The sequence below is a fragment of the Carya illinoinensis genome, chromosome 4 (genome assembly GCF_018687715.1).
Source record: "Carya illinoinensis cultivar Pawnee chromosome 4, C.illinoinensisPawnee_v1, whole genome shotgun sequence".
In the NCBI taxonomy this organism is placed as follows: domain Eukaryota; kingdom Viridiplantae; phylum Streptophyta; class Magnoliopsida; order Fagales; family Juglandaceae; genus Carya; species Carya illinoinensis.
In genome coordinates this window covers 6,209,841-6,222,776 of record NC_056755.1, presented here as the reverse complement: position 1 = coordinate 6,222,776, position 12,936 = coordinate 6,209,841, and positions in this window count along the sequence as shown.

The window sequence follows — 12,936 nt, the reverse complement described above, 5'->3', positions numbered from 1 at the left end:
CCTCCAGCCACGGTCATCCTCTGTAGCTTCTCCTCCCGCTCTAAGAACTGCAGCTCCACTTCTCTGGTCATATGTTAGTCCATAGCGACTATTTCTAGATCTTGAAGTGTATAGGAAAATGTGTTTGTTGATGCCAACAAAAAAATTTCTTCATGTAGTAAAAGCTTTGAAGAAAAATCCACAAATGTAATCATTTGTTGAAACAATTCCCAGTTGCCCCAGAAACATTCCCAAACTATAGTGAACATTACCTATTAAACAAAACATGGTCTCTGGTGATCCCAGTGGGAGATAACTCCAATGCCTAAGTCAGAAGTTGAACTAAAACATTTTTGGGAATAGTCGCTAAATTTTTCTCAATGACAAGTACCTAGTTGGGTATTTATCGAAATCAAAGTACACCTCAAGGAGAATTGTTCTTGTCAGAGTATAACATGGAAGGCGAGATGTCCCACCAGCACAAGTAACTCAATAGTCCCTATGTTGTCGTCGTGGCTCTCTAAAAGGGATGAGGTTTGTTGTTGTATTAAGTCTAGTAGACTTCCTATTAAGTCTAGTAGACTTCCTATCGGCCGATTGTGGGCATGGGCCACAAGATGTGTTTTGCTTAGCTATGTCTATTCCTCACCATCCCATATTTTGGCTTTCTGCACATTCCTTTTTGGTCACCTCATGGCATTTCTTCACCCTTAATACACACTCTTTTACCTAACAATTATCCCATAAACTCATGCCACATACGTAATGGAGGGAGTTTTCTTTTCTTTTATAATTCCTATAGTTAAGGGATAGGGATGACAAATCGTGTATGTGGGTCATGTTCATGTCGTGTCAAATCGTGAGTATTGGACTATATGGATCAACTCGGAAATGGACCATTTAATTGAACTAGTCAGACCTTACTACCCTGACACATCTCACATAAATAAGATGTGACAAATCCTAATCTAACCACACATGAATTCTTGCATGTTCCTGGCATCAAGAAACAAAGTAGGAATCAATGCAACTTTGGGTCTCGTACTGGGTATCAAGTGGTTCTCTTGGAGTCTCAATACTCCCATATGAAAACCTTGGACCAAAAGTTCTTTGTGGATTGAAGGATTGGAAGTTTCCAACTAGTTAAACTTCCCATCGTGAATTTCCAATCAAAGCCTCCTAGGAAAATATCCCATATGGAAATTTTTTGGACTTACTTCTAACCTATGAAGAATTATCTTGCTTGGGATGTGTACGCTCGCTTGAAGAAAATAAGCTTGCAGTACTCAGAAGTAGTCCTTGGGAGAATATTGACTAGCATCTTGGTCATTCCAGATCGCTCTCAATCCTCAGATTGCAACACTTTAGGACCTACTGCTTGTGGGCATGTTTGTTCCCTCAAGGGGGCGGGCTTGTAAAAGCAAACAGTCAGCATGAAGACTTAAAGCTTAGCCTAGTGTTAGCAAATCTAGATTCTCATAGTGATGCACTCCGAGGGTTTTTTTGAATATTTTGGCTCTACTAGGGTTTTGGTATAAAATCCTAAGGGGGCTCCATGATGGCCGACGTAGAGGCAAGTTGATCTCATATCGACGGTGCCTCAACCAATTTCGGAGATGTCTATATCTAATCATGGGCCTAAGTATGTAGATGATGAACTGTGTTTTCAATTTTCTAAGGAGGAGATTGCTCGATCCGCTAAACCTTTATGTTTCTCCATTGTTCTAAAATTCCTACGACACAGGCCTTCTCTAGATGCTATAAGGTCTTACATTCATAATCGTTGGGGTCTCTCATGCTTTCAAGTTGTTTCAATGACGAGGCGTCCTAGAAACGTGTTTGTCTGCATGTCAAATGAATCAGATTCTTGGAAAGCTCTTTCGCGTGAAGTTTGCGAGGTGAATGGTCCAATACCGTGTGTTTCACTAGAAACTTGATTTCAATAAAGATGAAGAATGATTGAGCTGAAATATTACAGATTTTATACATTTAGAACCAATACATTTTGATTATCTCATGACATTATTATTGGTTTTAGATGAAAAAATGATTAATAAGCATAAATACGAGTTATGATTTTTAATTGATTAATATCATGTTTATGCTTAATTTTATAGCTATGATTTAATTGGATAATATTTCTTCACATGCACAACACATTTTTTATATTTTATTCTTCCTTTAAATTTATCTTTAGATTTCTATTTCTAGTGTATTACTTCTTTTCCTTAATTCTACTGCTTTTAAATTAGATTGATAATTTACTTTTTTGCCTTTTTATGTTAACATGCAGTGCAATAAGGAAAGTGGGATGCAACAGTTGTTCTGCAAAGGTAGTAGGAAGGTGCACGCTGAAGACACTGCATTTAAGGTGCACAGGAGCTGTGGTCTAAAAAGGGGAGTTGGATTTTTCTCATTTTGGGATGGAGACATGGACAACATTTTTTTTTTTTTGGAGTGTTTTATGGAGAAACGGAGGAAAGACTGGCTGGGCTTCACGGGAAAAAAAAAAAGACAGCTTTTAGCTTAGGGGCTCTGTTTTCCATTTGGAGGGAGACGTAGACCCAGAGAAAAGAAAAGTGGTTGGTCAGTTCTGGCTTTTGAGAAGAGGGATCTTAACTGGACGAAGTGAGGGAGAAACAAAAAGGCTTGGACAAAAAAAAAAAATGGGGTCTTTGTTTTGAGAGGAAAAAAAGGGTAACGGGTTTTGAGACTTTTTTTCGTCTGGGGCCGAGACTTGAGGGAAGAGGCTTGCTTCTGGAGATAAGGCAGGTGGTGACTGGATGACTAGGAGATGTGAAGCTGAGAAGCTTTGGTTTTTTTAAGGGAAATGAAAACGAAAAAAAAAAAAAAAGGGAAAGAAGAACAAAGAGGCACGACTGCTGGGTTGACTGTCGGTGGGAGTAGCCTTTCATTTGGACAAACTGGTGAGGGATAGATTTTTTTTTTGGGATAGCTAGACAGAAATGGGGGGTGGAGTAGCTTTGAACGTGGGACGAAACGGAGTGGAAGTTTTTACTTTTTTTCTTCCGTGGACTTCAACTTTTCGGAAAGAAAAGCTCCATCTTCTGTTCACTTTTACTTTCTTGTGACTGTTTTCTTGTATTTTATTTTATTTATATCATGGAGAATATTTTTGTGATTTTTACAACTCTTGTGATGAACATGGTTAGCTAAATTTTTGTACTAAGGTTAGAGGTGAAGTCAAGTAATTTAAACATTATTTTCGAATCAACATTAGAATTTCTTTTGTGAGATTGATCGGTTGAAGGATCTTATTATTGGATATTTTGATTGTCTATATATTTATCTTGATTCATTGTGATTTCTGAATACAGTGAATGCTTAAAAAATTCTTGTGATATTCAAATGAGTTTGTAAATGTTATAATCATCAATCGTTCATGCTTAATCATTAGTAACTATTTTTCTTAACCTTAAATGTTAAATCTTTCAATTAAACGGTATCATTATTCTAGTTTAATTGAAGTAAATCGATCGGAAGTAATATTTTAAATTATTAGACGGATCCTCGAAACCTTAATCATTCTCCATATCAATTTATTTTATCATTTTAGTATTATTTTGATACTTTAAAAATCTTCATCTCAGTAATTTTCTTTTCTATTTGATTGCACATTCATTTTAGTAATTTATTTTCATTGTTTGAGTTATTTTCTTTATCACATAAGTCAATCCATGTGGATTCGACCCTGTTAGGTACTACAACACCTATATACTTACAGGTAAAACTGCACTAAATTTTTGGTTCAGTAGTTTCAACAAAGAACCTTCTTTGGTCTCTGTTTGGATTGTGTTGTCAGGGCTCTTAGCCAACTTTTACCAAGAATCCTTTTTAAAAATCTTCACTGCACCGATAGGCCGTTATATTCACAGAGACAACCCGACGATTTATGCAACTCATACGGATGGTGCACGTCTTTTTTTGGAGATGGACACAGTGAAGGAGCCAATTCCTTATTTTTGGATCAGGTTGCCAGGGAGTGGTCGTAAATAGAAAGTGATCTATAAGACCTTACCGGCTTTCTGTTCTCGGTGCAAGGTTCAAGGGCACAATGTGTGTACCTGCAGAATGGTGAAAAAGTTTGAGGGAGGAATGAGAGATTAGAGACTGAAACCGTGAAGGAAGTTAAAGGTGCTCCCCTGCTGGATGAGGTTGGAATAGGCAAAGGTACATTGGTTATTTCAGACTCTAATCTTGGCAACACTAGTAAAAACTTGCCTCCCCAGATTGTGGATTTGGTGGAACCAATCCATATTCAAGAGGAGGATGCGTCTCACGTAGAATGCAGGTTTCCTGTAATATCCCAATAGAGGAAACCAATGTTGATGATAAGCCGGGTGAAGAGAATTTGCCTAAAGAGGGTGAACAACAGATGGAAAAGGGTTGGAAATATTCAAGAGGTTGTAGGAGAGTGACTTCTGGCAACCAATGGTGATGATGACGCTAATGTGCCTGTTGCTGCGACCTTTACGTTGGATGACTTTGTTTCTGAACCTGATCCAGAACTTGACGTTGAGATCTTTGCTAAACATAAAGATTATGCCACTGAAAATGAAGACCAGGAATTTAAACAAAAATGAGCTCTGAAGATGTTTGCAAATGTTCAGAGATCGTCTTGGGTGTTAGCCAAACCTAATAAACTTTCTCTATGATTGCTCCAATTTTATCATGGAACATCTGAGGTCTATGTACCTTGAAAGGGAGATTAAAGAAGTTGGTTGTTAAAATGAAACCTAAAATTGTTGCTTTGATGGAACCTTTTACATCGTCTGAGAAAGCTCAGGGTTTGTTGCATCTCTTACATATGGATTAGTTGATTACTAATGAAGGGGTAGCCGAGAAAATTTGGGTGTTTTGGCAGGATGTTATCTCAGTTCAATTGGTTTTAAGCAGTGAGCAATTTATTTTACCTTGAGTTGGCGATGGTCTAAATAATTTCCTTTTTTGTTTTGTTTACGCCAAATGCACTATGATTGATAGAAGAGCCTTATGAGAGCAGTTAAATAGCCAGGTCCTAGGCTATGAGCCTTGTCTTATTGCAGGAGATTTTACTATCATAATGGAGAATTCTGAACGTTGGGGTGGGAGATCACCTTATCCGAGAGCATCAATTAAGATTTTAATTGTTGGATTCACCAGTGCGGTCTTATTGAAATGAAGTCTATGGGAAGGAGGTTCTCTTGGTGTAATGGGCAGAGTGGTTTATTAAGGAGTTGGGCGAAACTAGATAGATATTTCTTGAATGCTAGTTGTCTAACTAAAGTGCCAAATGCAACCAACAATTACTTATGAAGATCAACATTAGATCATTCTTCGATGCTTATGGAGTTTCAATTTGATACTTTCTCTTATGGTCCTTCTCCTTTTTGTTTCCAGCAAATGTGGACTGAGCATGCAAGTTTTCATTCTTTTTTGCAAGAGGATGTAGGTGGTATTGGTCTTTTGAAGCTAGCCCTTAAACTTAAGAAGCTGAGGGGGGGCTCTGCGAGATTGGAATACGCGCATCTTTGGTAGAATTGATTCACATATTCGGGATCTTGCAGAGTAATCGATGTTTTGGAGTTAGCCTTGCTAAATGAATGGGACCCTGGGATTGAACATGAGATGTTGTAGAAACAGATAGAGTTGGCTAAATGGAGGCATCATGAAGAGATTAGATTGGCTCAAATGTTGAAAGTTAAGTGGTGACTTGAAGGAGACCCAAATTTCAAATTTTTTCATGCCTATTTATCATATAAAAGGAAGAAAAGAGTTTTGAATATGAGACTTCAAGATGGTACCTATTTTAGTTCCCCGGAGGAAATTCATGTAGTTGCTATTAATTATTTTTCAAGATTTTTGCAAGAAGAGTCCTCTGGTAGGCTACCGTATTTAACTAATCTCATTTCGTCGATTATATTTGTTGCCCAGATGACTAACACAATATGGGGATGAATTGAGTTGTATTTAAAAAAATAACAATTATAAATCAAATATACAATATAAAATATAAACAAAATATGAAACAACAATAAATACAAAGAGTAAGAGTGGAAGAGAAGCAAACTCAGTATGTTAACGAGGATCGGCTCCACTGCCTATGTCCTCACCTCAAGCTACCCCTTGAGGATTCCCAAATTTACTATTCAACCTCATTCAGATGGAGATAGAAATCTATTACACATTTGAACAATACCGCTACAAAGGATCTGTGTAGAACACCCTCTACACTTGCAATCACCTTACACGTGGTGATTTAACTATGTCCTGTGTAGAACACTTTCTACACGCACAAAGGTTATACACACCATTTTTACTGATACAAGAGCTGATAGTGGATAAGTTATCAGAAAACACTCCTCAATGAGTAAAATAAGAATAATACAACGCAAACTATATCTCTATCAAAATGAACAAGGATTAAGGCTCAATGCTTAGAGAAGAGAGAATGAAAGTTTTGAATGAATATTGTATACTCTTGGTGTTGTAAATGTGAAACTCTCAAATGATTTATTTATAGGCATATGAGACTTCATATTCAAATTTAAAAAAATTCATATGTCAAAAATAACATCATTCACTTTTCAAAAAATTAAAACATAATCTTTTTACTTTTTGCATATGACAAAAGGAGCATACTTTACTTTTCAAAAATTTCAAACCTAATTTTTTTACTTTTTGCATATGACAAAAGGACCATACTTTACTTTTCAAATTTTTCAAACAAAAATATCTACCTTTTGCATAAGTAAAAAAAAAAACATTAATCACTTTTGAAAATATTCAAATAAAACATGCACTTGTGAAAGATGACAATCAATCATCTTTAATATTGTTAAAGTTCAAACCTTTAATCATGTAATGCATATGTGAAAGATGACAATCAATCATCTTTCAAAATTTTCAAATTTAATTTTCAAAATATTCATGCACATGTGGAAAATGTATTTTAATGCTTTATGATAAAACATTAATTTTGAGTCTTAATCCTAATTTCAAATTTTTAAGATATTTACAACATTATTCTATGACTTTAATGTGAACTTATTCCCTTCTTGCTCATGCTTGGTTCCTTGATGTGCTTGACTCCATTGTATAAACAATTTGAGGTTGAGATTCTTTATTTTTTGAATTCATTTGTTATTATCAAAATCTATATGTAAATATATAATTACACAAAACTTGAAATCTTGGATTCAACAATTTCCTCCTTTTTCATTATGACAAATACTTGATAGAACCTGAAACCTGTATTAATACTTAAGTTCCCCCTGAGAATGTGGGTTAGTTTTTCAAAGTATAAATATAATTCCAACCATATATAACAAGTTTAGCAATTTAAACAATATTAATGTTCTAGTATAAAACTTCTCCTCCTTTTGGCATAATTAAAAATGATGCACAGCAAGTAAATGGATTAAAAAAAATGGTGTGTTAGTAGACACTATAGATAGTTGAAAAATTGGAGTCGTCCGTGACCCAACAAGTGTGGCTGGAGATTTGAACAATCATATGATGTTGTTGACAAATAAGATTAAGGGTTCTGAGTTTCTATAAAAAAATTATCATTTTCACTCATCTGATACCCTATAAAATCAGTCTTAAAATTTATTCAATTCGCATTAAATCTTATTCTCATCTCTATAACTCATCTACATTCTTTCAACATTCTCGCTTTAAACTTTCAATTCTTTTCTCAGTGGCTCATTCTTCTAACATTTCTCTAGATCCATCCATGAGGTATTCTGCACCTCAACATGCTGTCCTTTCTACAGCTGCCATTGGTGCCATGTTGCAGCAAAAAAATAATAATTTGACTAATAAGTCAGATTCCGATGCTATCTACGACTTGGTGAGTCTCAGGACTCGCTACCCATCCTCTATTGTTACTTTTTTTCAGTGGCTACAAGCCAGAAAGCATGAAATTGAAAAGCTTAAAGAACAAATTATTGTACTTAAGCAAATTGTTTAAGAGTCTCACACAAGGGAATGAATCTTTCGGCAGAAAAATAAATAGTTGAAATCCCTATTGGATTCTTCATTCTACTTGCCAGTTCCCATGGATAGGGATGACATGATATTGTATGAAGAGAATGAGCATCTTAAAATGAGGCTAAGAATCTCAAGTTTATGTAGAAGTATTTAAAAAATCTCTCTCTATTTTTATTGACTCTGTCTATCTTTTAAGAGATATTTATAACATGCATCATACATATTTCTCTTCTAATCATACATAATATATCTTCTAGTAAAGGTTTTGTGAAAATATATGCTAATTGATCATGTGTGTTTGTGAATTCTAGTACTATATCGTATTTCTGCATATGATTTCAAAAAAAAAATGATATCTTATTTCAATAGGCTTAGCTCTAGAATGTTGTATTTGGTTCTTTGAAAGATTTATAACATTTGTATTATCACATTTGGTTGGAATGTGATTATACACGAGTTTAAAATTTTCAAGTTGTTGCTTCATGTAAAAAACTTGAGCACAACAACTACCCACAGCAACATATTCTGCCTCAGCAGTAGATAGTGCAACAGAATTTTATTTTTTACTAAACCAGGAAATTAGTGCATGACCTAAGAAATGACATGCTCCACTAGTGCTTTTTTGATCAATTTTACAACCAACATAATATGCATCTGTATAGCTAATTAGATCGAAAAATGTGTGCTTAGAGTACCATAACCTTAGGTCAATTGTACCACTAAGATAGATAAGAATGTGCTTAACTGTAATTAAATGTGATTATTTTCGAAATGATTGAAAGTGTGCACATAAGTACACACTAAACATAATATTCGGTCTACTGGCTGTCAAATATAATAAACTATCAATCATACATCGATATACCTTCGAGTCAACTGGCTTACCAGATTCATCTTTATCAAGTTTAGTGGATGGGCTCATTGGTGTTCTAATTTTCTTAGCACCTTCCATCCCAAATTTCTTCAGTAATTCCTTAATATATTTTGATTGATTGATGAATGTTCCCTTTTTTTGCTTGCTTAATTTTCAATCCGAGAAAGAATGTAAGTTCTCTCATCATACTCATTTCAAATTCTTCCTGCATAGTCTTAGCAAAAACTTGACACATATTTTCATTAATAGTACCGAATATTATATCATCAACATAAATCTAAATTAAAAGAATATCATCATTTTCGTGTTTAATGAAAAGAGTTATGTCGATTTTTCCTCTTGAAATACCCTTTTCAATCAAGAAACCACTGAATCTCTCGTACCAAGCTCTAGGAGCTTGTTTGAGTCCATATAGTACTTTTATGAGTTTGTAAACATGATTTAGAAAAATATGAATTTTAAAACTTGGAGGTTCAAAAAAGAAGTGTTTCATCAATATTTTTTGGTTCAATTTGAGATAGAAAAACAGTATGATTGATTTCTAAGAGATGATCAAATGCTTACACCTCGTGAAGGTTCTCTCAAAATTTGTTCTACTGGATAATCTTTCACAAATTTTCACTGTTTGATTGCATCTTGTATTAAATTTTGATGATCTTTCCTGATGTTTCCATGTTGGACTTCCTCTATTGTGTTCTCTTTGTTGAGATTGAGAATTTTCTTGTTATTTATACCTCTTATTTCTTCATCAACGAATTTATTGGAGAGTAGAGAATTAAATTCATCAAATACTACATGCATAGATTCTTGTACAGTCAAAATCTTTTTATTGAATATTTTATAAGTTTTACTATTAGTAGAATACTTGAAAAAGATACATTCATCAGATTTTACATCAAACTTGCCTAAATTATCTCTGTCATTCAAAACAAAATATTTGCATCCAAATACATGAAAGTAACTAATATTTGACTTTTTCTTATTCCAAAGCTCATAGGGGTTTTTATCTAGTTTAGATTTTAACATAACTCTATAACATAACATGCAGTACTTAACACTTCGGCCCAAAAGTAACTAGGCAAGTTGTTCTCATTGAGCATTATTCTTTTCATCTCTTGAATAGATCTATTTTTCCTCTTTACTATCCCATTTTGTTGAGGAGTTCGAGGAGTAGAAAAATTATGTACAAAACCAAATTCATCACAAAATATTTTAATATTTTTATTAACAAACTCATTTCCCCTATCACTTCGGATACTTGAAATAGTATAGCACTTTTCATTTTGAATTATCTTGCAAAATTTGGTAAATGCATTATGTGCCTCATCTTTATAAGTAAGAAAGTTGACTCAAGTATATCTAGATAAATCATCAACAATAACAAATGCATAATATTTTCCTTCTAGACTTGCAACTCTATTTGGTCCAAAAAGATCTATGTGTATCAGTTGCAGTAGTCTAGTTGTGGAAATATGTTTTTGGTTTTAAAAAAAAAAAGTTTTTATTTGTTTATCAAATTGGCATGCATCACAAATTTTATCTTTAAGAATATTTTCTTTTGGTAAACCTCTCACAAGATAATTTTTTGAAAATTTGGAAATAAGTTCCATGTTGACATGACCTAGTCTTCTATGTCATAGCCAACTAGTTTCATTTTGAACTGAAAAACAAATAGCATATTGTGAGGTAATTTCTTCAAAATCGATTGTATAAACATTATTGTTTCTTAAAGTAATAAAACAAATATTACAATCATGATCATTCAAAATAATGCACTTATCCATTTTAAAAGTAACTATAAATCCTTTATCATATAATTGACTTATATTTAAAAGATTATATTTTGAACATTCAACAAGTAGAACATTTTCAATTATGAGAGAAGATTTATTACTAATTTTACTTATTCCCACGATCTTTCCTTTCGAGTTGTCTCCAAATGTCATGTGTCCTTCTTTTTTAGATCTGAGATCAAAAAACTTAGTCTTGTCTCTCGTCATGTGTCTTGAACATCCACTATCTAAAAACTATTTGTTTTTGTTTATGGAGGACTTCATACATACCTATAAAAATAATGAAAATGATTTTTCTTGGTACCCAAGTTCTTTGGGTCATTTATTTATTAGTATTAGAATAAACAAGATTTTTAGATACCCATATAGCCCTAATAGTTATTGTATAATTTCTTCTAATAGGACAAACATGATAATTATGACCATTTCTATTACAAAAATTACAAATAGCATGTGGCATATATGAAGAACTTGAGTAATTATGATAGTATCTTTTTTTGACAAAATTATTTTTATAAAAAAAATTTTAAATACTGGACTTTAATGTGGAATAATTATTAAAGAAATTTTTACAAGGTTTGTATTTTTGTTTTAGCATATATCTCAAACCTGCCTTGTCAAAAACACATTTTTGACTACCAAAAAGTTTTTCAAAATTTCTTTTTCTATTCGTAAAGTTTTCAATAATATTTTCTAAATCAGTTTTCTTCTTTTTCAACTCAAGATTTTTATCTTTCAAAACGATGCTTTCTTTTCTTAAAATATCAATTTCGTTTGTTAAAAAAGAATTTTTCTTATTCAAAGTAGTATACTTGATACCCATTTTTTCAAGTTTCTCATATACCTCTTCTAAAATATTTTGCAATTCTTCATATGAAAGATTTTTAATATTATCAAGATTTGTTACCTCAATGTCATCTTTAGCCATAAGACAAAAATTTGTCAATTCTCCATTGCTTGTTTCACTATCTGAGCTACTTGAATCATCATCTCATGTACCTTTCATTGCTTTCTTGCCCTTATTTCGATCTTTCTTTAGCAGAGAACAATTCGACTTGATATGACCAGGCTTATTGCATTTATAACAAATTAAAGTGTAATTTTTACCTGAATTTTTCTTGAAAAACTTTTTGAAAGATTTCCTCGGATGAGTTTTATTTTTCTTTAAGAATCTTTGAATTCTTCTTATTATCATCACAACTTATTCATCTTTGTAGTCATTTTTCTCAACTTCATTACTTTTACTTTCATGAGGAATAGCTTTAAGTGCCAAACTCTTCTTTGGCTTTCATTCTTCTTCTCCTCTTTTCAATGTGTACTCATGGGTAATAAGTAACTCGATGAGTTCATTCACTTCGAACTTCTTGAAGTCTCTAACTTTAAGAATCACTGTCACTTTTGATTCCGAACGTTTTGGTTGAAAGTTGAGCTTACTATCTCCACATTGGAATAAACTTTGCCAAGAGTTGTCAAGCTGTTTATGATGTTAGTAAAATGAGTGTGCATACTAGAAATAGATTCATCATCATTCGTCTTAAACATTTCATATTCATGAGTAAGAATATAAATTTTTGATTCCTTGACTTGAGAAATTCTTTCATAAGTAACTTCCAAGTTATTCCAAATTTCATTTGCCGTAGTGCAAGTCATTATTCTATTAAACTCATTTCCATTGAGAGCATTATATAATAAATTCAAAACAGTTAAATTCAAAGTATAAAGTCTATCGTCTTCACGATCAAACATTTCTTCTTTCTTTTTTACATTTACTCCATCAACCACTTTTGTTGGAATATAAGGTCCATTTATAATGCATTTCTAGATTTCTCAACTTTGAGCTTGAATAAATATTCTCATTCTAATTTTCTAGAATGAATAATTGTCTCCACAAAAAAAATGGAGGTCAACTGCTAGATTGACCTTCACAAAATGAAACTGCAATATTAGCCATAAAATCTTAACTCAAAAGATAGTTAATCTTATAATAGAGTTTTCGCTCTGATACCAATTGTTGCCCAGATGACTAACACAAGAGGGGGTGAATTGAGTTGTATTTAAAAAAATAACAATTATAAATCAAATATACAATATAAAATATAAACAAAATACGAAACAGTAATAAATATAAAGAGTAAGGGTAAGAGAAAAGTAAACTCAATATGTTAAGGAGGTTCAGCTCCACTGCCTATGTTATCACCTCAAACTACCCCTTGAGGATCCCCAAATTCACTATTTAACCTCCTTCAAGTAGAGATAGAAACCTATTACACCTTTGAACAACACTGCTACAAAGGA